At 32.2% G+C, this 26,054-nt stretch overlaps 1 pseudogene across 1 annotated transcript; it reads right to left on the bottom strand.

Annotated features, from left to right (window-relative positions):
- Positions 1-4,498: 4,498 nt before the first annotated feature.
- Positions 4,499-6,039, bottom strand: LOC149568340 (aspartic proteinase nepenthesin-2 pseudogene; annotated as a pseudogene). The gene has a single exon (XR_016362539.1). The product of XR_016362539.1 is annotated as an aspartic proteinase nepenthesin-2 pseudogene (transcript).
- Positions 6,040-26,054: the final 20,015 nt, after the last annotated feature.

Genomic DNA, 26,054 nt, shown 5'->3' with positions numbered 1-26,054 from the left:
GCATCTTCATAAATTATATCATTTTGGGGAAATATGCATATATTAACCCAAGTCTTTTCAATATTCTCATCTTGTAAATTTCTCCTCTTGATACATCTTTGAACTATTATTCTAGATAGATTGAGTAATTCATAAATTTCTCAAACTTGGTTTCTATATGAAAATTTTGTTTTAGTAATCATAGTCATCAATACTCTATGTGTAGCACCAAAAATACTGGTGTTATAAATAAAATTTAATGCATCTATCAATTTTTCAACTATTAATTCTTTTACATGACCTCTAGATTTTTCCTTATTGTTGACACTTGAAAACTCAAAAATAGGAGTCATTTTTCTTTTATTGATTACCCTAACAAATAATTATACTCTACTAATATAGATATTTTTTCAAAATTATTGCTCAAACATATTTTTGAGATGTAGCTTAATTGTACTTTTAGATACCATGTGTTTAGATGAGATATGACTAAAAAGAGATCAAACCCCTTTATTTACATTTATTTTTGTGGTGGGAACTAGAATCCTTAATTTGTAATATTTTTTAGAAACTTAAAAATGGGTATTGAAAATTAAAATTAAAATTAAAAAATAATAGACATAAAATTCATCTATTTATACTCATTTTATCAATTTAAACCATCTTCAAACTTGAAACACAAATAACACTATAATGTCATTGAAGTTTAATATTTTTTTATGTTGTTAGCATTTTCCATTGTAAAGGGATGACACGTGTTTGTAATTTTACCCTCCTAAAAAAAAAAGAAAAACTTTTCATAATGCACTTGCATTATTCAAGATTTGAAAAAGCTAGGTTTGGAAAATATGAGACTTTGTCAAGCCACAAAAAATAATAGAAATTACTTTCAAGTTTTGCAAAAAATGATTGCATTTTGCAAAGTATGAGTGTGTTTTGCAAAGAAAAATATGAGCTTCAAAACGAGATCATGTTTTGAATTTCATAACATTTTTCTTGTAACACAAATGCATTATGAAAAATTATAGGCTCATCTTTACTTTTCCATAGTAGGTATGTGTTTCACAGAGAGAGAGAGAGAGAGAGAGAGAGAGAGAGAGAGAGAGAGAGAGAGAGAGAGAGAGAGAGAGAGAGAGAGAGAGAGATAGAATGGATAGGGATAGAGAGTGCAGGGAGAGGATGAGAGGCATAAGGAAGAGAAGGCATGAGAAGGAGAAGGCTATGAGATACACGAGGACAAGAGAAGAGAGAGAGGGAGAGAGATGATATGGAGACCAAAAAGTCTAACTAGGACTCATAATAGATAGAGAATTTTATGGGTGAAGGAAAATAAGAGAGATAAAAGTTGATGACTCCATACACATTTACATCTCCAAAATGTGATTATGTTCCTGAAGACTTGAAATGTACTAAATGATTTTCAAAACATGAACAAGTTATGATGGACACCAAAACTTGATCTTGTTTTAGGCTTGAAAAATGGTTCCAGTAAATGATTCTAAGGCTTGAATGCCTTTTTCTTCTCTCTATTTTAGTCCCTTTACATGTTTTTCCATCTTCTAACATCAATTCGCAACTTCATCTTCATTGGGTCTACATATGATCAAGTGGGTATCTCTAAAATTACCACCATAATCTCACACATTTTTTCATCTTTCTAACCATATAAATTTATCTATTTTTGGATAGCATTAACATTGTGAAATCTAGTTTTCTTTACCACTAACTTGATAGGCCTTACAAACATGCATATACCATTTCTTTAATAACTTCTAATCTACTTTTCCAATTCTGATACAAATTACCTATATCTATACACTTAAATTAAGACGATTATATTTTCAATTATTTTGATACAAGTTATGACCAGTGCACAAATATGTATCATATTTTCAAGATGCACTCACTTCAAAAAATTATTTTAAAAAAGTATTCAACATAAATTTACAAAAAAATAATCAGCTTCTAGATCTCACTCTTAACTACCATCCTACCAAATAATTTTTCAAAATACTAAATCTAATTATATCATTTGTTGAATGCACAAAAATAGCTATGTTATATTTTTCTAGAAAAATAGTGAATAATTTATCATCTGTAGGTGGTTCGACCCTCTTAATAGTATTCATTTTTTTAATGAAAATTGTAGTTTAGAAACTAGATTCAAAGTACTACAATTCTTATTCTTTACACATCTTCTAATTTTGATTGCAAGATCCTTAAATTTATGATTGAAGTTCACTTTTACCTAATTTTAGAGGAAAAAAAGAGAAGTGGCCACTTATATCCCCTTTTTTCACACCTTCTTGGTGCACTTACCCATATCACGGACGCCAAAATAGAATTATTTATAGTTGGAATATAATTAAGAGGACTGATAAGAAGAAAAGAAAGTGTGGAGATGACAAAATTAAGGAAGGAAATATGGAGAATGGAAGGAAAGAAGACTAGACTGTGAACCTAAAGAATCTCTCAAAGAATTGAGAGATTATCCCCAAAATTGATGAGGCTAAAGATAACAATAGTTCATGCCAATGGCCTTTGTCTCATTATCAACATGTTGATAGTTTTTAGTATATTTATATTTTAATCTTAAGAGTATTTTGACTTCCTTCTTTTATATACACATGGCCTTTTGGCTAAGATAGACTCATAAGTTAAGAGGATGGTTAAAAAATCTTGTAGTAATCTTGGTTTTGATTGTTTTAAAAACTTTAAAGGTTATAGTGATAGTTGTCGATATTTGAATCTATTTTCTCTTTTTAAGTTTTAGAGTTTTTGGTTGATTTTTGTTGTGCAATGGTTCTTAGTCCTCATCTTATAAGAACCAAATATTTTTGGTAGTGTGCTAACTATACTATCTAAGGTCAGGGCCATGTCACTTCTGATTTGTTTTCTTTTTTGGTAATATATTTTGAGTGACTATATTATAATATAGAGTTATAATTTCCGCTTTATAAGTGAGTATTCTTTTGACTTCATAATAATAATTTTAATATATAGTATACAAATCTCTTCAAAAGCATCATGAAATATATTTGTTTATACATGTATTTTATCAATGCCAAAATCATAAGCTTAATTATTAAATAATAAGAATCTAATATAATTTGATTTTTCAATAAGAAATATCCTTTTCAAACCAAAATCAAATTTTCAATAAGAAATATCCTTTTCAAACAAAAATCAACCCTACTCTTTGAAAATAAATCTTTGATCTTAATTACTTTTAAGAAGACATTTAATGTAAAATAATTAACAGAATCTTAGATAACACATCTATCTAGTAGTACAATCCAATAGTCCAATAATAACAAACTTGAATAAATAATCTATTGATAAATTTCTCCCCGACCGTCCAATAATCCAATAATAACAGATTATATAAATAATCTACCAATGAATTTCTCCCCGACTAGAATTATTACTAAACAAAAGTAGCTTTAAATGCAAGCAATGGTATCATCCACTTTAGTATCTTATATAAATATTATATATATTTACCTCCACTAAAATTCGCCTCTGGAAACATTATTTACGCAAGAAGAGGAAACATACGTAAGTTATTGGCCACACAAAACAATAGATATTTGTTAGTTGGATGTAAATTTGTATCCGTGATAATGTTTATAAGGTTGGCTCAGATTTAAAAAAAAAACAAATGTATATAAAAGTTTCTAACTAATTGGCGAAATCTGTAATCTATTTCTAATAAAAAAATCGAGCCTGAGACAGCTTTTCATCAATGCTTAAGATTACCCACCAATGAAACAATAGAATCAATAAACGTTGATGACAAGTTCTGATATAATCAAATCCAAAAATTACACTGAACAACCCCATATCCTTGAGCATAACGGTTTGAAGTTTTTCGGCTCTATCCAATTTGCCCAAAAATGAGGACAATTTGCAAAGAGAAAAATTATACACAGGAAAACATGTTGATGCAGGTCAACGATGTCCATGCTTTTCACCCTGACCCGGAAGTCTCGGAATTCTTGAATAAGCCCTAAAAATTATCAATTTTGCTTTAATTTTCATTAGTGAGGAATCTATTACAAAGCTACAAAAGAGACCTTGTGAAATCTTATTTGACCTTATTGGTCAAAGAAACATTCGAAGAACAGATCAATGAACAGTTATAGAGATCTATCCACAAAAACAAACAATTACCTTGTTTTTTAAGAAGGATGAACATAATATCAATTAGATTGTATCTTAAAGAGATTCCGCGACTGTTAAATTACTCGACATTAGTGATCTGGTCCAGCTATGATTTACTAACGATGTGACTCGTATTAGATTGGATTTAACATGTATCTAGTCTTTCAGTTAGTTAAGTTAGAGGGCTGGGTGTAGCTTATCAATAGAAGGCTTAGAAATTACAAACTAAGCTTAATTTCTAGACTAAAAATGTTAAATAGTCAAAATTGACTCTTTTTCAAGCGTAATTCTCTCCTTATTGTATTGTGTTTAAGAGTGATGATAAAAGCATCAAGACCGCTGTGCAAGAAACATAGAAAGGCGACAACATGAGATAATATATTATATGAGGTAATACAGAAAACATAAATAGGAGACGATGCAGGGCATTATATTGGAGGTTAGAACAAACTGAGCAGAGGAAGAGGAAGAAGAAGACGTCGTTGCAGAGACAGATGAAGAGAAGCGGGGGAAGAGGGTGATCATTGATTGTTCAAAGGGAATCACATTTAGCGGGCATGAAGGAAAGACTGTTTTGCGCATCGTCGTAAAGTATGTGGAAATTCTGCTGCTGTATGTTTCCGAAGATGGAAAGTGATCCGCTGGTGCCACCCATGGCGAGGCACATAAGACCGGATTCCCGGACGAAAAGGTTGTCGCTTGGAAGCTCGTAATCCACCCCGCCTTCGAAATTGAAGACTACGGTTGGCAACGTGACGTTACTCGATGTCTGGTAGCACAGATCCAGCCCCACTGAAGATCCGTCTGTTGGAGTCATATCAACGGCGGACTGAATTGCTTCCTTCACGGGGTTGTACGCAGCCTCCACTAGAATTGTAATGGTTGTTCCGGAGTCGATGATCATGCCGCCACCGTCCGATTGCGCATCAAAAGTTCCAGCAGGAATACTTACTGGGTTGCCATTCACAGTAATTCCCGTGACAGGAATATACCAGAAAGAAGGAGCCGCACTGTTCTTAACAAAACGTACCGTTTTGGCTCCGTTCAAGGAAGCACTGGCACCGAAGATAAGAGGGCTTGTTTGTGAAGGAGAGTCAGTCCTGGAGACGAGACAGTACGAGAATTTGTTATCTACCTTGGAACCCAACTGAGAGATGAGCGAGAGATCACCTCTTCCGAGCCCCACAAGACCGCCGGATTCGGAGAAACCTTGGTTATCATGGCCGCATCCGAAAACAATGCCTGCAAACATGCCGTCGCTGCCGCTCCCAACGGAAAACGACTCCTTTGCCAGGTCACCGATTGTACGAGAGCCATCGCCATAGCTGTACCGAAAAGTACAGTCTGGATTGCATGCTGTTTTGAAACGGTCCAGAGCATCACAAAGAGAGTCGGCGCATGAAACGGTGGAGTAGGAAGACGACTTGGAGGGGTCGAAGATTGGCGTAGATTGGGAGCAGCCATCGCAGGGCTCGCACTTTGTCCAAACAAGATCACTCCCCGTGTCAACAATCGCTTCGAAGCTCACAAGGGGTGTCCCCACCGCAACTCTCATCAGAAATTCTCCGTTCCCAGCTTGAACGGGCGTTTGAGCGTCTAATTGGCCGCCTATCTGCTGCTTTACAAACGCCTGGATCGCAATCATCCGTTTCTTGCTTCGATCGACAGCCGAACGTAATCGCTCGGTACCATTGAAACCTCCCTCAGATCTGCGCGTCAGATTCACCTTCAATTTGAACTCTCCGTTGGAAGAAGATGCCACCATGGGAATAGATAAACATATGAAAGCCACAACGCCCAATAACTTGGAGCACCCCATTTCTTTCTTTCTTTCACTAATTTGCTCTGTCTCATAAAGAAGAACAAACTGGGTTTATATAGGCACCTTCTAACACTAAAGAACTCTGTGATTTGCAGTGGTTAAGAGTGTGAACACTATAAGAAAAGCGTAACAGACTAGATCAGCTGAATATCTCACATAATTGAAGTGATGCTTTAACGATTTAGACATATGAGGCCACAAATATTCTCAGTTACAAATATCCGCCTTCATGGGTCGTGATTCTTATTTCTAGCTCCAGTTTTCGTTCACATTAAAGCTCAAAATCTTTAAAACAATATGGACAGTCCGTGTTGCTCAACTAAAACATCACTTGCACTATTGCACATCACTTACGTTTGTTGCAATATAAACACGCCTAATAGATATCACACTTGTTTGTCATGATACTTCAATGATTTATCGTATGGGCCAAGAAAGTTTCGCAACTCCAACTATTAGCCTTTGTGGGGCATTATTCTTCCTTATTGGCTTCCACTAATCTCACCATTCCACAAACTTTTGAAGTACAATATTCCCCTCCGTGGGGCATTAGTTCGTTTCTTCTCATCTCTGAGTTCCCATTTCGTGTTTATACTAAATTAAAAAGAGCTCTTTCCACTTCAGATGTTATGTTCTGTCATTTCTTATCTATGAAATTTTATATCCTAATAAAGTGAAAGTCACTTTAACTAATGCGGATAAAGCAATAATACCTCTTTTTAGTTCTTATGGTATTATTGGTATAAAAAATATAATAGTTTTTAAAATAAAATAAAATATTAATGCATGTATTAAAAGAGGTACGATGGTTAATTTCATTGTAAAATATATATAAAATAATATATTAGAAATAAAAGGAAAAAGGAAAAAGACATGAGAAAAGAAAAAATGAATAAATATGTATATAGGGGAGGGAGGAGAAAAAAAGGGGGGAGAGATTACTAAAGAGAAAGCAAGAAAAAAGAAGAGATGTAGATATATATAGGAAGACAAAGGGGGGAAGGAGATAAAAAGTAAAAAAGTAAAAAAAGGAAATGAAATAGATCTAGATAGATGGAAAGAATAAGGGAGAGTTAGATATAGAGAGATACTAATGAATAATAAGAATCAAAGAGATATGGATAGAAAGTGATTGAGACAAGGGGAGTATCTAAATAATAATTAATCAACAAATAAATCAGTGCATTATTAATCATTGATATAAGTATGTGTCACCCTTTGTTTATAATTTATTTTCTATATTGTTTCATAGGTATCTATTTCAATATTTTAAAAATGAGTAATTTTTAAAAAATTATAAATTGCACATTGTGTATATTTCTATGAGTTTATAATAAACATGTTGCTATACATTAACATACTTTTTCAAAATTAGCATATGTAGAAGAATCTAGACTAAATTGTACTGGGTGATTAAGGTAGGAATAGAAGGATGGGGGTGATCTAAAGAGGCAAGAGTTGAAAAGTTGTTCAAAATGGAAGGATGTGTTATAGGTCTGGGAACAATTGAAGATGTGAAAGGTTACCACCTACCTCGAAAGGCTTCATGGTTTCAAGCCTAGAGCTACTATGGAATTTTTTACAGGTTGGAAGAACTTTAGTGCAACCATGTATGGAGTCTCCTCCCCTATAAAACACTTATTTCATATTGAAAATCTTTGGTTTTCCAAAGAAAGGCTTGACATGTTTCAAAGAAAGGAAAATTACCAAAGAGAACCTCCAGAAGTTTCCCAAGGATGATGTGGAAAAGAAATCCCTTGTTAAAGTGGGTAGCTGCTTTTTAACAAATAAATCAAGCCTATTTGGCATACTATGTTAAGCAATGTTAGGGAATACTTTACCCTAGATGGTAGGAAGAGGTGAGTTTATTGCTTTAATTTTTTGTTTCTAAATCATTTTCATTATGGGGACAAAATTTATTTTTCATATTACATCCTAAATTCCTTGAATAAGAGTGTGGTTAATCATAAGAAGAAATCCTCGCGCCCTATCATCCATGAGGGCCTTATCCTATTATTCATGGAATATTGTAAATCTAGGGTCCCTATTGCGAATCCAAAAATTTAAAAGGAAAGTGGGTCAAGGATTAAGAGTAAAATCCATATTTCTAGTAAAAATACTTTTGTTGTAGAGAGTGATGACATGGGGATGGACATGGGGGAAGAGGAAGATGCCACCTTTCAAGACACAAAGGCTAACAAGGCCTCTATGGATTTCTAGGGAAAAGAAGGGGAAGGCATGAAAATGAGAACTTTCCTCTTGTTAAATCAAAAAATTCATGGTGATACTACTAAAAATACTAGGCAACAAGCAGGGACATTCGGGTCTACCATAACAAGTGTGAAAAAAAGGATAAGAAGGAGATGCCTATTTTTAACATAGTTGGGTACTATGCCTCTGACTCTAAGGAGGTACCCCCTACAAAAGAAGCTAAAGATTTTGGGGACCTTGGGTCCATGCCGGACATGAATGATAAAATTAAGGAGAAAGAATAGGTTAACATCGCCTTTGACACCTAGATACATAATAAAATAATCTCAATAAAAAATGGTAGAAATTTTGGAAAAGGACTTGAAAAATTAAGTGGAGGAATGAAAAAGATTAGATAACATCATCTTGAGTCAATTGTAGGAGATGGAAAAAGAAATCTAGGATAGAAATAGGAAAAGTCACTCCTCTATTTATATGCTCATGGGGAAAAAGCAAGATTTATCTCAAGGGGATTGAGCTTAAGATGGACCTTAACAACAAAGACAAAGATCAAAGGAAAGAGGAGGTTGAGGGCCCAAGGAAAAGGAAAAGGGGAAGACTACACAAGAACAAAGAGATCATTGGCTAGAAGAGCACCGATGAGGACCATGACGTAATAGAGCTCTAGGTGACTAAGGCTTTTAACGAGGTGGCCTAATGTCAGTTTCATGTTGTTGTCCTATCTTTTTTTTGGTTTTTGTCTAGTTTTTGTTACTAGTCTTTTATTTTGCTAGATCTATTAGTAGGGATGTTGATTTGGTCAAGGATAATCTATTTCCAACATACTCTTGAGTTTTGGACTTTAATGTTTAATCTCTATGTATCTTAATACTTATTCGGTTTTAGGTCCCTATAATACCTACTTTTACCTTAGTCCACAAATATATATATATATATATATATATATATATATATATATATATGATGGTAATGGGCAAAATTCAAGAGTTATTCTTTCTATTTCTTGGTATTGACTATAATTATTTGTTAAGCTTGAATACACACAAAACCAAGACCTCATAGATGGGAGTTTCACAACTTACCATTGTATCACATAAGTTGTTTCCTAATATATTTTTAATTTTAACATGATATCAATTTTTTAATATTTTTTAATTCTATATTTTTAAAACTAATTTTTTCAAAAAAAATTAAGAATTAGAATTTATAATTGAGAGATTAAATTTAAAGAAAAACTACAACCTCTTACAACTTAGGTGATCATATTAATTAGTTTATTAATGTTACATGGATCGATAAACACACCATAAATCAGGTATAAATGAAAATTAAAATAGTATAAATTCATTTAACTTAATTATTTTCAAGTGTTCTACATTCACCCAAAAGAACTATATTGTTAATTTAAATTTTTTATATTAAACAAAAAAATAATTTGTTTTAATAATTATTAAGATTTTTTTTTAAAGATTGATATAACTTTAATAATATATTATATAGTGAATTAATAATTAAATAATAATACAACATGCTTATTAAATTGTTGTATATGATAAAATAATATGTAAAGTACTAAGAAATATGGAGATGTTAGAATATGATAGAAATATCTAGAGGCATGCATCGAGCCCAAAATGAGTAAGAATGACAAGATTAACACTTTTCTACATAAAGGTCTTGAATGGAGAAGAATGAAAAATCTTCTATGTGATACTTTTAGGGATTGATTGGGATTGGGAACTTATGTATTGATATATGTGTTATAGGTTCTTTGACAACAAATAATGAGAGGACAAAACAAAGGTTTATTAGGACAAATGCACTAATGAAGTATAGCTATAGGTGGAGTTGGAGGATAGTGAGAAAGAATTTTCTAAGAAAGGGGCCCAAGTGGACATGGAATTGTTGGGAATATAAGAGGGAAAGTGAGATACTAATACGGGGTGAATCAAGATCTATAAAAACTTCTCACACTTCAAACATGAAACATATTTGATATCTTCACCATTAACCCTTATCTCAATTTTACCATAAATAACATCAACTATTTATTGCAATAAGTTATCAAATCTAACCTCTAATTGCATGAATGAACTCTCATAAACACATAACAAATGAACAAAATGATTTTTTAATTAAAAAAAACCCCCAAGGTCAAGGTAAAACTATGGCAGTGATGATAACCAAAAAATATTCACTATTGCAGCAATAAAATTGTGCCTATTAAGGCTACAATATTTTGATCACTTTTGATGATCTACCCTATGAGGGGTCTATCTTGTCAAAGGCTAAAAGAGTTGTTAGGTTCTACCTTGACTAAAGGATCTTTACATCGCAACTAAGGGAGTACTTTGTTAAGAGATTTACAAAAGCTTATTAAAGCTACTATGTTAAGACATTCAAACCCTAAAATACCTATTAGAATGTTCAGTACCTAATCCTTTGGTATGCACTTATAATTTTGATATCAAATCTCCTCTATGCAATATATTATCACCTTACTTTGATTGATCTTTAACTATTCTTAAAATTGTTCATTACACTTCTTGGTCTCTTCTGACTGATTCACCTCTAAAACTTTGCATGCAACCAAACTCTTCATCCATACACACTTGTACATGCAAACTAGGTTGAACAAACCCTCCTTTCATAATTATTGGGTGAACCTTCTAGATCTCAATCAATGATCTAGATTCATTTCTATTGCAACTTAGTCCTTGCAATTTTTTGGTTGGTGGATTGCCTAGAATAGGGATTTATGATCTTCCATTTGATGTGTTATTAGCTCCTTGATTACCTCCTTGGTCTATAAAAAATGCTTCCAACTTGATAAAAAATTGTTTGCATTAGATTTTGTCATCCATACAAATATGTAAAATTTTGTTGCTCAACACTTACGTCATACTGACACTCCTCATAAAATATTTCATTTTTTTGTCCCTTGGCCTTAACTCTTCTTGGCATTTACTAAATAATTTGGTCTTTATATCACTCCATGTGAACTATTGCCCCTGATAAACTCAAAAATCACTAAAGTACTTGGTGACCTCTAGCTTTCTTAACAGTAACTACTGCTTGATGTAGTGCCTACCCCTAGTTTGCATTTTGTTATTTTTGTCGAACTCTTTTAGGCTAGTTTTATGCTTGATGATTAGTAGCATTATTTTGAGATTATCAAATATTGTTTTAGATTCAGTTGATTTTACAATGAGATTACTTGGTACTCTATACCTCGTATATGCATGATGATTATTACGGTGTTTTTAGTTATTGATGATGATTAGTTAGATGGATTATCATATGTGTTTTCTTATGGATACTTACCCCATACTACATCTGTATGGTATACGTGTGTGTTTTTTTTATGTATGGCATTTCTGATGTGGTTAAGGAAGGGAGTCGTAGTTACCTTCTAGTCAAGATCTACATGATACACCACTTCCTACCATTTCCTATTTAGCTTAGAATATTGTGTTTATATATGCATGGATTTTTATGCAAGTTGCAAGTATCGGGTATCAACTTCCCTGAATTGCCAGGATGAGTGTACCCTATTGCATTATCTTAATGGTAAGAGAGGGGAGATAAATTCTGAAGTCCAAATTCCAAACCTTTAAGCCATTTTGTATTAGATAATTGGGACAAGTATCCAAGTCGAGTACCCTCCGAATGCATCAAATGATGTTAATTCATGATTATAACCCTTTAGTTTGATTTTATATGTGTTTTGCTAATGGGTTTTCGTATTTTGTTTTATGAGTCTTTGGTGAATTTTCTATTAATTAAATCTAATTAAAAAATTAAATTAATGATTTAATTTAATGAAAAATTATTATGATATTTTAATATTTAATTATATTTAATTAATTGAGAAATTAATTTAAATAAAAAGAATTAAATTTGAAGACATAAGTTATAAGAATTAATTTAGAATGTGATAATATTTATTTAATTTAATAATAATATATTTAGAGTTCATTTTTAAATAAATGCTAAATACTATTATTATTTAAGTTAATAAATATTGTATCAATTAACATTTCGAAAATAAATTTAAAAGGTGAAAATATATTAAATTATTAAAAGTTTTAAGTTTGCATGATGTATGCATGAGATTAAAAATATAAGAAACTAATAAAACAAGTATACTTAATAAAGATATTTTAATTGCATAAAGTGTGGATGGGATTAAATTTTAAATGAAGTCATGTGTGGAAATTAAATAAAGTGATTTAATAATTCAATAAACATGCATGGAAAAGATAAAGAAAAGATTAAGGAAAGGTAATTTAGAGTTGAAGTTGGGTGAGCAAGGAGTTCTCCTAGGTGAAAGCAAGGAGTTCTCCTGGGTGAAAGCAAGGAGTTCTCCTGGGTGAATGCACGATTAGTACCCCAATTTTAGAAGAGAACTCCATATCACAATTGGAGGGTTCATTTTCGAGGGACATGAATTTTGAGAGCAAATTTTGGAGAAGGAAGAAATTTTTGTTAAGGAGAAGGTTCTTAGAGGAGGAATTTCTCTACAATTTTATTGGGCATACCGATTAGTATTAATGTCTAGGTAGACGCTTGTGATTTTCGTATATTTTAAATAAGCTATTTTCTTCCTATCTTCATTGTGTCTATTAAATGGTTGTTTGGATAATTCTTGTTATGAATGTTTTATATTGTGAAATTTTGGTTTGCATGTGTGATTCTTTCTATGTGCAAAGAGATCAAGGAAAAAATCAATTAGAAACCACATTCCATAGATGAAAGAAATTATAATTTAATTTGGGAAGGGTTTAAATTTGAAAATGGAAATTCTAGGTTGGAAATTCGAATGGTTAATGATATTTTCTATATCAGACTATATTTGTAAATGTTTATATAAATAAAAATTATTTATTTATTGTTATGTGAGGGGAGGGGGGAAATTTTTTATATTAAATTTTATATAAAACAAAGTTTAATAAAATATATTTTTATATTAATAAAAAAATTTAGAAAAAAATATTTTGGGGAGGGGTTTTACCTACCCCCCATCTTACCTGATTGTCGTACTGCATAGGCTAACTACTGCACATAGTAACAGTTAATAATATTGCCAGAGCTAGCAGCCAAGCCTACGACAGCATAGGTAGCTACATGAAAAGGGTCGACGACATTTATACTTATGCAATAATGTTTTATTTTAAAAATTTTAAAAAAAATTTTAAAATTTTTTAATATTTTATTATGATTTAATATTAATTTATTAATAAGTTTTATAATATAAAGTTTATTGTTATTTAATGATTTTATTAATAGGATTTAAAATTAATTCATTATTATTATAAATGACTTTTAATATTAATTTCATAATTATTTAATAATTTTAATTAATAAGATTTTAATATTACTTATTAATAAGTTTTATTATTATTTATTAATCTAAATATTAATGCATTTAAATATAGTTAATTTTTAATTAATGAAATTATTATTAAATTTATTAATTATTAATTATTGATAATTATTGAGATGGTAATATAGTTACTTATGTAATTATTAATTAATTTAATTAATTGTAAATTAATTAAGTTTAATTGATAATTAAGTCATTCAATGAAGTTTTAATTTATTTAATTATCGATAATAGTGATTTTAATAAAATTGTAAATTATTTTATTTGAAAATTGATATATTATTTAATAATTTAAATAAATAATTACCTTTGATTATTTTAGAAAAATGATTTAAAATCTAATTGGGGTAATTATGCAATCATTTAAATATAAGAATAAGTTAATTGCAAAGGGTTACCTATGAAACTTATTTACTTAAAACATATATTAATTTGGAAACTTAAACCTTAATTTGAACTCAATCATGTGTTTTCAAACTCAAACGAAACTATAAGACTGCTCCATTTTCTATGTACTATCTATGTTTGGGGTTTGTGGTTGACTAGAGTGTTGACTAGTTTAGGACATTTACCAAAGGCTTGGGAGTTATGTGATTGTGATGTTATGATGTTTTGATCTCAATCTTTTTTAACCCAACCATGGTAATATATTTGGTATGCTCTATGATGTGTGTTGGTCTATTGATTATTATTGCTTTCCAGTGTTCTTGTGTGATGTTGAGGTGAATGTTATGACCTACTTGACTTAACCATTTTTGAGTCCTCGATTAGTTATATTTGATTTACTTTCCATTTTCTTTGATAGGATTGAGGTGTTTGTTTGCTTTGTTCTTGATGATGTCATGTTGTGACATGTTTGACTTAAGCATTATGAGTCTTTGATCAGTATTATTTTTGGGATGATTTCCAGTTGCTCCTAGAGAATTGATGTGATTATTGTGATTTAACTTTTGATGCTTTCTAGTCACTTGTATAGGACTGAGGTGATTTTATGTGATTCTTTTATTTATATTTTGATGAGCTTAGGGTAGGTTATCTACATGTAGTGTTGAGAAGTGGCTTGCAATGGGGGACGGGGTCTTAAGTGGTTCCTAGGGTAATCTATTGTAAGTTGTTTAATAAGTGAAAAAATTACACTAAATGGGGATTAAAATGAACCTAATAAGAGTCTTTTTATGTTCTCACCCATGCCTCAAGTCCTAGTATAGACTAGGATGGGAGTAGAGAGAATGCTTGGTTGCAACCTTGCATTCCGTAGTATGCCTTGTTAGTATGAGAGGATACTAGTGGCCGAATAGGGATCACTAGGTGGTTAGGGTCCTGAGAGATTCCTAGGGTAACTCTAGCATGATTTTTGTGATGACACTTGCCCACTTACATAGTAGGTTTCCTACGTGTCTATGTGTGCCTCTGAGAATTAGATGTCGACCTATCTTAGAACCCTTGAGTTAGAATACTTTTAGGATTTCCTGGACTTAGAGAGTACTTTTGATATGTTGTTTGATATCCTATTTGGGACTTGAGACTATCTCCTCAGCATGGTGGGAGTTAGCCATTTAGGTTCCATGCAGTTGGGTGGTAGTGTGTTTTACTCTTACTAATGAAATTTGTCTATAGATGTCGTGGTTGGAGTTTCCTTGTCTACATTTCCTTTCATTCTATCTTTGTATCATTATGATGGATGGTTATATCTTATGATGGATATTTATATCTTTTATGAAGGATGGTTTCACTTATTGTATTGTACTTTATATCATGGATCTGAAAAGGATGATGTAATCTATTTTTTTAAATGTATATTCTTTTAGCCTTTCATACCCTATGACATGTGCAATGGATGATTGAGCATTCCAAATTTCATTTTCCAAGAGGCATTCGAAAAAAAAATATATTATTTAAATGGACATTGGACTTTCAATTATTCTTTCATATGGATGTGGTAGTTGTTAGACTTAGTATTAGTTAAATTTAAGTGTGACTGAATATCTTGGGATCCTTAAGGAATGTAACCTATTATGTATACTTATAGATGATTCTATGTTTTTTCTTCCAATACTTTATGTTTGATGCATGTATGTATTATCTTTCTTGTTCTTTCTTTTAAGAAAAAAGGGCAAACTTAGTAAGACATTAGATTAATTCTTCAATACGTGACTTGACATATATGGGATGACTCCGTCATAGTGATGACCAAACAATCATGTCTATTATGAATCTAAACTTGATATGTACATGATCTAAAACTTCAAAATGTCAACTTCAATATTTATAAAACTCCCTTTGATCATCCTTATCCATCATTAGTGTCTTCTTGATCATTATCATCACCCCCCTTGTTTTGGTTACTCATGACTGCTAGAGTGGAGGAGTCAAAGTTCAAACTTATCCAAAAATAGTTTGTAAATTTACAAAATGTTACCTAATGTATTATCCTAGTTAGTCCTAATGAATTAAATTACATGAATCTTTATCTCCAAATTTTCTACAAGATCCACCATGCTATCAACAAATGATAGATTTTGATCTACTTGGACTAACTCTTTTGCATTCTTTAAATGCATTTGCATAACCTCAAGATGAGGTGTACTTATGGCTTGAATAGAAATCATTTTTCCCTAATTCTTCTATACTATTTAGTCAACTTTGTAACCCTTTCCTATTGAAAATTTACCTTGGATAAGTGGTATACACTCGAATTGGCATCCATAGTTAGTGCATTGGCACTATACTACAAGCCCCTTTCTAACTTATCTATCCTTTTTATGATGTCCTTTGTGTTAGCATGAATTCTGATCGTATTCCATTAGGGGAGTATCCTAACAATTACTAGAGTATGTGGAGATGGATAGCATGATTGACATGTTGCATTCATGATCGTGTTTGTCATTGATGAAAGCATAGTATGATTTCTATGTAGTCAAGTAGATAGGACAATCTGATGATGATGTTAGAAAGTGTGTAAGTTTTGGAGTCACACATGTGAGAATTTGTAAAGATTATAAGAAGACAGTGTTGTGTAATTGCAAAATAATTAATTATCTTAATATGGTCCTATTATAATTCATTAGGAAAGCCTACAGGCCAACTCAAGGAATATTTTTGGGGACATGATATAAAGGAAGGATATTTTCCTTGTTTGAAAAGGTATCAAGTGAGTGGATTATGTGAGAAAGAGAAAATTATTTTGGTAAAAGTGAGTAAGTGGTCCAAGGGATTATTGGATGCAAAGTTGGTGATCTGGTATAGAGATCAGAAGGAGAAAATGTCTGGTTGACAAGACAAAAGAAGAGGAAGTACAAGCACAAATTATTTCTACTATTATACAAGGAATAATATAGAGATCAATTGGATAGTGAGTTTAGTGATCTTGTCCCTAAAGATATTTGGATAGTGGGTCCATTGCCTTCTACAACTCCTAATAGGGTTGGAATCTTTTAATAGGGATTCAAAGTCTCCTAATAGGGGCTAATATTAACTAAATATTTTTATTGACTCCTAATGGGTTCCATCCTTTAACAAGGAACATTTATATTAGTACATCTTTTGTGGGTAACATTCTAACAAGTGTTTTCTCTTTGATCAAGGGTTTCCGTAGTTAATATATCTAGCATCATTGTGTGTGAGTATATTGTTATGGTTTATGATTATATTACTCATATAGTTCAGAATTAATAAGGTTGATAATTGTTATAATAGTTGGATAACTATTTCACCCTCCCCCCCGCCCCCCCACCCTCTATGTTATATTGGTGGGGTTTAGTTTCTATCAATTGGTCTCAGACACTAGTACATTAGGCATCCATTTTTAACCAACATTATCAATGACAAGCCAATTTGTATTGTTAAATTCATTTTTTAAAATATGATCACCACAAAGTCAAACTTTCAACAATAGTTAAGTTTATCGTCAAAATTTTGACCATAGTTAGGTTTCTAGTTGAAATTTGGACATTGTTAGGACCATATTGAAAAAACATTTGAAATAGTTCTTTTTTTTGTCATGCTGCGAATTTTAGATGAGAGTTTGGGTGATTTTGGGTCAAGATTGAGAGGAGAAATGATGGAAAGAGGTAACCCTTATCATATTTTAGGGTCAATTGTATGCTTAATTTTTGTTCCTTGTTTTATTTAACTATGTATGCAAACCAATATGAACAAACTCACTCTGGTCGTTTGAAAACACATTTTCTCTTTCTTGATAATAGTTAATTTAGTCATGATTGGAATCCTCATTGTAGTGATGAAATTCTACCCATTCTTAATTTAATAGACTTGCAGGATAGACTCATATGGTAGAAAGAAAAGTCAACCATGGGTGGACAGAGAGCAACTGCTTTGTTTCCATGCTCTAGAAGAGAAGCTATTTCATTTCTATCTTCTCCCAATATGACTACTATTGGAAATGATTGAAAAGATCATGATTGAAGAATAATAGAATTGGTAAAGAATGTTTTCAATCATTGTTTTGTCATTGATGTCAAACTTGCCACTTGCAAGAATGAAAATTGCTTTAGTAATCCAAATACTATCGATTGGTTGATTGACAAGGAGGTGGCAATCAATAAGATGTAACTAGAGTACCTAGAGAAAGGTTGAAGTTATGATGTTGTAATGAAGTATAAGGATCAGCTAAGCCATTGATGAAATAGTGTATTGATGACATACTCTAAGACACAAAGTATGGACACACTAAGACACATGATGTAAGCATTAACTAAGTTCTAGTTAGTGCCAAAAAGATTCTCAGTTGAAGCCAAGAAAGTTCAACTTAGTGTGTGCCAAGTGATCTTCAGGTGTCAAGCAGTCTTCAGGTACTGAGTGAAGATCAGGTGCCGAGTAACACAGAATCCTTTAGGTGCCGAGTAGCAGAAAAAGATAATGGATGATGAGTAAGTCTTCAAGTACCGAGCAAAGCAAAAAATGCTATAGGTGCCAAGCGCCAGTAAATAATAATAGAAGCTAAGTAACATAGAAGGAGCCGAACATTAGTAAACCAATGATGTCGAGTTGCTGCATTATTTGTTAAAGTCAAAGATCCACTAGATTAGTAGCGATAAGTTTGTTACATCAATTTTTTTAAATTAGTTGGATGATATGGATGATGAGTAGATGTCACAAAATTCTATGTAATCCATGCAAACCAATCCAAGGGGAATGCTAATGGATTTATCATGAAGTTTCTAGAAGAAATAATTTGGAGGGAAAACAATACCGTTTTCTCAAGAGAAAATTAAGGTTTGAGCGGGAAATCGAGAATAGAACTTCTTTATAAGGAGCTACAGGTCAGAGATCAAGTGCACATGTATGAGAGAGAGTTGGTCATAAGTGTAATCATGTGAAGAAGACAAGGGGAGTAAGAACAGAGCATCAAGACTCTAAATTGATCAAGTGATCAGAGATTGCATTGGCATAATGAGTGGAAGAACTCAAGGAGACAGATCTTGAAGGGTGAACAAGCTATCAACACTGCAAAGGAGGAAAGCCAAGAAAAGAAGAGAACTGAAGAAGTGATCTAAAATCTACACAATTAGGGTTGCAAATCTGTATTAGGTCAAAACCCCTCTAATACTTTCTTACCATTGTATTAGATATTGAAATCCTACATTGCTAGGTTAGCTTAATAGCTAGGGGGATAAACTTCAGGAAAAGGATAAAGAGATCCCCAGGAGAAGGATAAAGAGATCCTTAAGAGGAGGATAGGATATCCTTAGAGAGGGATGAAAGATTCTTTTGAGAAGGTGACTATAAATCCCATGGACTTGGGTGAGCCTAATAGCTCTATGTAAATCCTTTAACAGGGTGACATTCCAAGTTGAATGTTCTTAAATCCTTTAACAAGGTCACATTTAACAATGTGTTGTAGCCTTTAATAGGGCAGGCCTTTAACAAGGCAGACCATTAGAAGTGATTGAAATCAATTGCGCAATTATTTTGTGGGTATCATCCCCACTCCAGTTTTGCCTTCTTATTCTTGGAGGGTTTCTGGGTTATCAAATCCTTAGTGTTATGGTGTGATGCATGTTTACTTTTCATGGTTGTTTAATGTTTAATTGCATGCATGATAATTTCAATTATGTGCCATTAAGGATTTGTATAAAAAGTTGTATTGGACATCATTGGACCCTGAATAACTAATTCACCCCCCCTCTCAGTTATTCTAAAGAATTCTAACAACTACTCACCATCCACTTCCCACTTCTATAAGTTCCTATACACCAGAAGGCCTGACACTTAGGTGAAAAGAAGGAAATTATCTCAGCCTCTTTTATTTGATCATTGCAAACAAAATATTATATTTCTATAGAGACTTGACATATCCAAGTATAATGTATATTCCTCAACCTTTTCCAATATCCTTCCAAAGTTGCAATGGTCATGGGAGCTTTGAAATAGGGCATCTATCGAAGATGTTGAAAGACAGTATGCTAACGATGTGATAAATGAGATTTAGAAAGCTTTTCTTATAATAAATGCAATCACAAAGGTGTGGAACTAGATATGATAGCTTCTATATTTTGTTACTAGCATCTTCCTTTGTATGTATGGGAGGGCACTATTACCCTTGTTGCCATTGAGAAACACTTGTTCCTTGTTTTCTTTAACTCTGTATGCAAACTCTATAACCTTTATTACATTTGAGTAGCACAAATTGCAGTACCAATCTTCCTCGGATGACTTCCTATTAGTACTAATTTCATCCCCACATATTATTCCATGAGTAAGGAAATAACTGTGGTTTCTGATCTAAATGAATGAGATTGGCAGACCTATCTAAATAAATATATGAATCATCCCAACCACTATCACCCCCTAACAAGTCATACTTATGTGTTCATATCTCCTAGTCTGGCTCTGAGACTATGCTAGTTTACATGGTCGAGCTTCAAATGACTCCACTCAACATGATTCTAAAATCTACCATTTAATCCATCAACCCCTTTCCAACACTTTTCGTAAACACTGAATGGTAGAGCAAAGTGAAATACCAAACTCATTTTATTGATGAATTGACTTTTACTCAATCAATTATTTTTAGGTCTAGAACTAGGATTCAATTTTTTTGGCATGACTTGTATTAATGTATCTAGGGTTCGATTCTTGTGGTAATGTATTAAAATTCAACATTTAACTACTTCTACTAGTGCAAATGTTGAAGGGTGACACTCCACCAATTAAATACATCGACATGTCTTGCATTGGATATATGATGTCCACCTATGCATTTAGAAGGATGAATATGACATGGAAAGAAATGTGTTTATGCTCTATGTCCTTATCAGAGAAGAATGATGAGATATATGTAAAACAAAAGGTTAATCTGTGTACCTCCTAATCATTTTTAATAAATTAAGAATATGAGGATAGAAGAGTAATTATATTTTGAAAAGGTAGAGTTTTGAAAGGGTTGAATAATTTTTTATAAAGTAAGAATGGTAGGTTAAGGAAGTATTTCTAATGTGAAAGAATAATAATGATAATGGGAAAGTTAGTAAGGACAATATTGTTTAATTTGGAGAGATCTTTGTATATAAAAAAAATATAATTTAGGTTGTTCAATAGTCTTTGGACTAATTTAGATTCAAACCATTCTAAATTAATTTTTCATTTCTAATATTTGAATATTTAGTCTTGAATTTTAGTTTTTATCTCTTTTGTTGTTTACTTCTTGTTTTACAATTGTAGTATAAATAGATGTTTTTGTTATGCATAATTTTTTTTTTGGGATCCATACTATTTCCTATCTTGCTTTGTAAAAAATGTGCTAATATTTTTTAAAAAGACATCTTCAAACACAACAAAAGAATATTAAATAGCATTAAGAAACAAGACAGTAAAAGAAAGGAAAATATAAGAAAAGCATGAACACCACATTGAAAGGAGCTAAAATATAAAATATAAACACAAAACATACAACCCATCAACCATAAAACCACAACTTGATTAAAATGGTTTGAATCCAAAATGTTCCATGGTACAGAAGAGGATAGTGAGACATGTAGTAGGTCTATGAAAAAAGAGATAAACTAGAGGGGTCAAAAGATAAGAAGAAAATTCAATAAATGCATGTAATTTTTCCTTTCTCAAGAGGAGTCATGTTCTTATGATGATGAGACAAAGGATGACATCAAGGTTCCCTTGAGATACATAAAACTTTAGAAAGAATGGGTACCCAAGGAATTACCTCCAATAAACATTGATTTTTGTGTTAACGAGAGGATATATCATATAGCTCCATCATCATTATATGGTTTGGGCCTATTTCCATGGATGACATAAAGGTCAGTTATAAAAAAGTTGTTGAATTGATGGAGTATGTAGGACCTTGTCACAATTATAATAATTGGATGTAAATAGTGAACAATATAAAACTAAGTATGTGTAGGTATGCATTGTCAACAAATTATCTACAATAGAAACAAAATGATCAAAATAAAAGACTTGTTGTATGTTGGAATTATAGATGGAGTAACTAAGAGGGGGAGTGAATCAGTTACCATAAAAATAAACCCACAGATCCATTAGATGTCAAACAAGTTACTTATTGTTGTCACTCAGTAAACACTCACAAAAATGTTGTAACTTGGTAGATTAACTTGTTACTAATCTTTAAGCATTCATAATTATTAACATTCATGAAAAAGTAAATAACATGAACACAAGAGACACCATATTTAACGTGAAAACCTAATATGGGAAAAACCACCAAGTAACTAGCTACCAATTTTCACTCTTTTGAAGTGAGCCCTATTAGGAGCCAACCCTGTTAAAGGTTACAAAACGCACTATTATGTGTGAAATTGTTAGAGGATTTATTTACCCTATTAGGAGTGGCCTTGCTAGAGGTTTTTAGAACAATTCAAATAAACTATCACCTTGTTAAAGGATTTGCAAAATAGTTGTTAAACCAACTATGTTGAGAGATTTTGGAATCACTGCTACAATGGTTAGAAAGTAACAATGAATTGACCTGAATAAGATGCAACTGAATTTTTTGATTACAGATCTCTATTCTGAACCATTAGATCTTCCTTGATCAAATATAGCTTTGCTGCTCCTCAATGATCTCTGATCATCCTTCAAAATTTCCTCTCACAATAATCAGTCCATCTTCACATTCATAAAACATCAAATTCATCACACTTAAAATTTGCAACTTGACCTCTCATATATACCATTCAGATTATCAAGTTGGCTCAATCACAAGTTATAATTACCTATAAACCATACATTAGTCGGCTACAAATATCACATTAAACAAATAAATTTTATTTTCCAAAATAACAAAATTCTTCATTGGTTGACCTTGCTCAATAAACACTGCTCCAGAAATAATTTCTTGAGTTAACCATCTCAATTTGGTTAACACTATAAATTTTGCAAAATCCTTTGGCTACCAAGTGAACTTGGTAAGAACTAAATTTTCTTTGCTGACCATGAGAGCTCAGTAAGAACTTTTCTCTACCATATTTTCCTTCGATGACCGAGTAAGCTCAGTATACATTGAATTTTCTTGCTAACCTTGAAAGCTTGGTAACAACTATCTACACAAGTTAAAGTCTGAGAATGCTTGGTAGACACTATAAATCTTCTTTGCTAACCTTTTGAGCTTGGTAGACTCTGTCTTTTTCCTTGCTGACCAACTAAGCTTGGTAGACTCTAACTGATAACTGATATGACATTTGTGTAACATCAAAGACAACACATAATTCAACAATTGTATCCAACAATCTCCCTCTTTGGCATTGATGGCAACACAACATGTCATAGAAGAATGAAATTTTTTTTTAAAAAGTATTTTCTGACAGAATGCTTCTCCCTCTTACATTTTATTCCAAAAACTTCAGCTATCTGCAAGAGAACTCTCCCTCTTTCATAGTAATCTCTCCCTCTTGCATAAATTATCTTTCTTGCAAATTTCAAAAAGATATAACAGTAAACTCTCCCTCTTTAACATCACATGCCAAAGACAACAGGACTCAAATGAATTGCAATGTACCTTAAATACTGATTCATATGCAATGTCTTCATTACTTTGCTGCATCAACTGATAGATCTTCAACTTTATTTTTGTTGATGCATCACTAAAAGTATATTTTAGTGAGCTTCAAATAGGGGAATGACCCATAACTTACCTCTTACATACAAGAATGCATCCTTAGGTAAAGGCTTTGTGAATATGTCAGCAATTTGTTACTTTGTATGGACATATTCCAATCTGATCTCCTTATCCTGCACCAATTCTCTAGCAAAGTGATACTTTATAGAAATCTGCTTGGTTTTTGAATGCATCACTGGAATTTTGGATATGTTAATTGCACTTGTATTGTCACAAAACATAACAATAGGTTCTTTGATTTCTTCTTTCATACCTTCTAATAATTGTTTGAACCAAACAATGTTTGAACAATTTACTACTGCTACAACATATTCTGCCTCTGTTGTGGACTAGGATATACAATTTTGCTTCTTACTTGTCCAAGAAACCAACCTCTTTCCAAGAAAGAAAGCTCCTCCACTTGTACTCTTTCTATCATCAACTTTTTCGGCCCAATCTACATTAGTAAACACTTTTAAATCCAAATTTCCTCCAAGTTTATACCATAATCCATAATTTTTAGTGCCTTTCAAATATCTCATGATCCTTTTGATTTCCATCATTTGATTTTGTTTTGGTTTTTCTGAAAATCTTGCTACAATGCCAGCTGCAAGGGCAATATCAAGTCTTGTACGCACTAGATACTGCAACTTTCCAATCATAGATCTATACAATGTCTAATCCACTTCTTTTGATTCATCATCCTTGGTAAGTTTCAATCTAATACACATAGGAGTCCCAACTGATTTGTAGTCTTCCATACCAAACTTTTTTAGTATCTTCTTGATGTATTTTGATTGAGTGATGTAGATAGCATTTTTATTCTGCTGAATTTGGAGACCAATAAAGAATTTGATCTCACTAAACATTGACATTTCAAATTCATTGTTCATTTATTCTGAAAATTCTTTGCAAAGGTCATTATTTCCTATGAACAAAGTATCATCTACAAATATTTCTGCCAAAACAATTTTATTATTTGGTCCTTCCTTGATATGCAGGCTACTATTATCATTAGTTCTTTGAAAACCAATCTAAATAAGATAGTTATGCAGTCTTTCATACCATTCTCTAGGGGCTTGTTTCAAACCATACAACGCTTTATGTAATTTGTAGACCATGTCCTTCTTGTCTAAAGCAAAAAAACCTTTAGGATGTTCAATGTAAACCTCTTCATCCAGTATACCATTGAGAAATGCTAACTTGACATCCATCTGATAGACTTTGAATCCTTTTGTATGCAACATATGCAATTAAGGTCCTGACACCTTCCAACCTTGCAATAGGAGAAAAAGTCTCTCCATAGTCTACACCACCTTCTTGAGAGTATCTTTTGCATACCAGTCTAGCTTTGTTCCTTGACACCTTACCATCTTCATTTAACTTATTTCTGAATACCCACTTAATTCCAATCACATTTTTGTCTTTAGGCCTAGGTACAAGAGTCCATGTTTTTTTTTCCTCTATCTTCTCTATCTCTTCATTCATAGCCTCAATCCAAATTTCATTTTCTAATGCATCTTTGACATTTCTAGGTTCAAAATCAATAAGTAAACAAGTACCTTTTAACTTATTTCTTGTCATAGTTCCTTCATATTTATCTCCAATGATCTGATCTAGTGCATGATGCTTCTTAACATACTGAGCTAATACAAGTTCCTTGCCTTTTGAATGCTTTGCATTTTCATCCTCTCATACTTTAGCTTCATGTTCTAACTATTCTATCTACAGCTCGGGTCCTTTAGAGTCAGTAGGCATTGGCTCAGTAGCATCAAAATGTGACACTAGTTTCTATAGCTAGGTTTGAACTTCTTGCAACTCGGTTACTGAAGACTTAGGAGTAGAAGATTCTTGATTGACAGATGTATCTGGCATTGTATCAAGTTCAATGAAAACAAATCTCCTATAGTCTTCTAGCTCCCTTTTTCTTTCTTTTTCAGTTCTTTTTGCAAACTCATCAACTTTCACATGTGCACTTTATATGACTTTGTGAGTAGACAAATTCAAACATCTATATGCTTTACTCTTGCAAGAATATTCCAAAAATATTCCTTCGTCACACTTCACACCAAATTTACCTTTTCTAGATTCTTTCAAAATGTAACATTTTCTTCCAAATACTTTTAGGTAACTTACATTGGGTTTTTAGCCATACCATAACTCATAGGGGGTTTTGAATAAGTCCTTCTTTAGCTATACTCGGTTCAAGGTATGAACTACAATGCTAATAGGTTCTTTCCAGTATTTGATAGCAATGCTTTTTTCAATTATTAAAGTTCTTGCATAATCCACGATAGATCTATTCCTTCTTTCAGCTATTCCATTTTGTTTAGGAGTTCCAGGTGCTGAAACCTACCTTTTGATTCCCCTTTTAATGCAAAATTTATTGAACTCAT

This window comes from Cupressus sempervirens, chromosome 3 (genome assembly GCF_028749045.1).
Source record: "Cupressus sempervirens isolate cs-2001-9-10 chromosome 3, ASM2874904v1, whole genome shotgun sequence".
NCBI classification, from domain to species: Eukaryota; Viridiplantae; Streptophyta; class Pinopsida; order Cupressales; family Cupressaceae; genus Cupressus; species Cupressus sempervirens.
This window is presented reverse-complemented; position numbering and strand designations above follow the sequence as displayed.